Source organism: Desmodus rotundus, chromosome X (assembly GCF_022682495.2).
Source record: "Desmodus rotundus isolate HL8 chromosome X, HLdesRot8A.1, whole genome shotgun sequence".
Taxonomy (NCBI): Eukaryota; Metazoa; Chordata; class Mammalia; order Chiroptera; family Phyllostomidae; genus Desmodus; species Desmodus rotundus.
Genome location: NC_071400.1, coordinates 33488760 through 33491174, shown reverse-complemented (window position 1 = coordinate 33491174; position 2415 = coordinate 33488760). Strand labels below are relative to the sequence as shown.

General features: G+C 38.5%; 1 pseudogene; it reads right to left on the bottom strand.

Moving 5' to 3' along the window:
- Window positions 1-273: 273 nt before the first annotated feature.
- On the bottom strand, window positions 274-1022 carry LOC112303862 (eukaryotic translation initiation factor 2 subunit 2 pseudogene; annotated as a pseudogene).
- Between the last annotated feature and the right edge of the window lie 1393 nt (window positions 1023-2415).

Below are 2415 nucleotides of genomic sequence, written 5' to 3'. Positions count from 1 at the left end.
GAATGGTTTTTAAAAAGCACTGCCTTACCCCACCATGTGATCTGACAGTTGGTAAAATAAGCAATGACTATGACAACAGCTTGAGCACTGGCATCTTGCAAGGATTTCAGATTAACCAGCCACACGCCAAAGAGCTTGGCATCTTTTCTATGTTGTTTTTAATATGATGGTATATCTACTCTGATGGCAAACCTGTCCAGCCAAATTGCCACAGCACACTTTGCAAAATCAGGGGTGATTATCAAGTTAGTGAACTTTGGCACGGAGATGTGTTCATTTGCCTGTGACAGCCTGGAAGCCGGTTTTGATGCTGGCAACAGAACATCAAGAATGACAAGTTTCACACTGCAAGAAGTAGAGTCAGATGTCCTCTTGTAGGATTATGTCAGGTGATTGGCACATGTGGCAGGTGACGTATCCCTTGATATATCTTCTCAAAACATTTATATCTGTTTCTGTTGGAATCTTCATTTGATTACAAGTTGGTTGTTACCATTGATAGAACCACTTGTACCCAATTCAGCCAATAAAAACACAGTGAGATGTTTGGGCTGACAATGCAATGTAATAGTTTAGAGATATCTGTAAAGTTGACAAAAGAAGTTTTCATGGTTCCTACTAAGGCGACCTGTGTAGGTTTCATGTCAAATTTTCTTTTCTCTCCAGCAACCTTATCTGAATTCTTTTCCCTCATGATGTTGAACATTCAATTCAGTAACTCCTCTTTCTGAGTCTCCCCAAGCAAGGCTTTTCTGGTTAGTGAGTGAGATACCCATCATCTTTTTTGCTGTCTTCACCTTCTCAAGCTTTGTCTTTCTCTAGAGTTTCATCCTCATCTGGGAACTTGACATTGTTCTATTTCTTTTGTTTTTATTGTCAAGCATAATGTCAAGGACATCCTCTGGTTCAGCTGGTTCTTCAACATCACTTTCAGTCTTAATGTCCTTCATACTTTCTTCAGCTTCATCAATATCAGTTTTTTTGTTTTTTCCTTCTTGTTTTTTCCAATTAAATTTATCGCAGTGACATTACTTAATAAAGTTATTTAGGTTTCAGGTGTACATTTCTATGATACATTATCCATGTATCACATTGTGTGCCCACCACTCAAAGTAAAATCTCCTCCCATCACCATATATTTCACACCCGTCACCCTTTACTATCCCACCCACTTCTCCTCTCGTAGCCACCATAGTGTTGTCTGTAAGTTCTTGTTTGCTTTTCTTGTTTGTTCATTTGTTGTTTTCAGTTTTATATCCCACATCCCACATACGAGTGAAGTCATATGAATCTTGACTTTTTTCATCTGACTTATTTTGCTTAGCATGATATTCTCAAGATGCATCCATTTTGTTGCAAATGGTAGTGTTTCATTTTTTTTTTATGGCTGAGTAGTGTTCCGTTGTCTATATGTACTGCATCTTCTTTATCCAATCATCTATTGAGATGATTGGTTGTTTCCATGTCTTGGCCACTGTGAACAATGCTACAATGAACACAGGGAAATATATATCTTTACAAATAAATCTTTTCAAACCTTTCCAGTACATACTCAAAAGAGGAGTTGCTGGGTTGTATGGTAACTTTATTTTTAATTTTTTGAGGAAACTTCATACTATTTTCCATAGTGGCTATACCAGTTTACATTCCCAGCAGCAGTAAACGAGGGTTCCATTTTCTTTACAAACATTGTAGGCACTGAGAGGTCAGCCCTAGGCCCTGGTGGCAGTGCAGTTCCTGCTGACACCTCTCTCACCACCGCACTAGGCTCTTGCATCAGCAAAAAAGCAAGAGTTAAGTTCTTATGGCATCTCATCAATATTATAACATAATGATGTTGAATAAACCAAAATTATTCAAGGACATGCTATTGAAGAAATCCATTCTGTTTTAAACATCTGTAGAAATCTTGGTGGGAGTGGCTATAAGATAGGGCTGTCTCCAAATCTCATACTAATACTCAGGCTGGTAGGTTTTAATTCTAGGATTCTGGGACTGCCTCTCTTCACATTGGAATAGAGCAGTCCTAATATAGCCATAGCAAAAGCACAAACAGGTGAATATGTGTTTTGATGATCCTCAGCCAGAATATCAACACCCCCATAAATTAGTCACAGCACTAGTGCCTCTGGACAAAGAAAAATAGAAACTGGATCATCCAGAAGCTCTGAATAGTATTGTAAAAGGATGACTCAATGAGAGCATATTGGGTTTTAGAGCCAACATTTTGGAGGTTGGGCACTGAAGCTGAGTGGAAAGAGTGAAAGCTCAGATCCCAGCATTTGTGAGCTGAGACAGTTATTTACTGCAGTCAATTTTGTTGGCTGCTGTAAAATGTTGATGGCAGCAGCATGCTACCTTTCTCTTCTAATTAGAAGAGAAAAGTCTTGAAGAATAATTAAATATCAGTGAGCC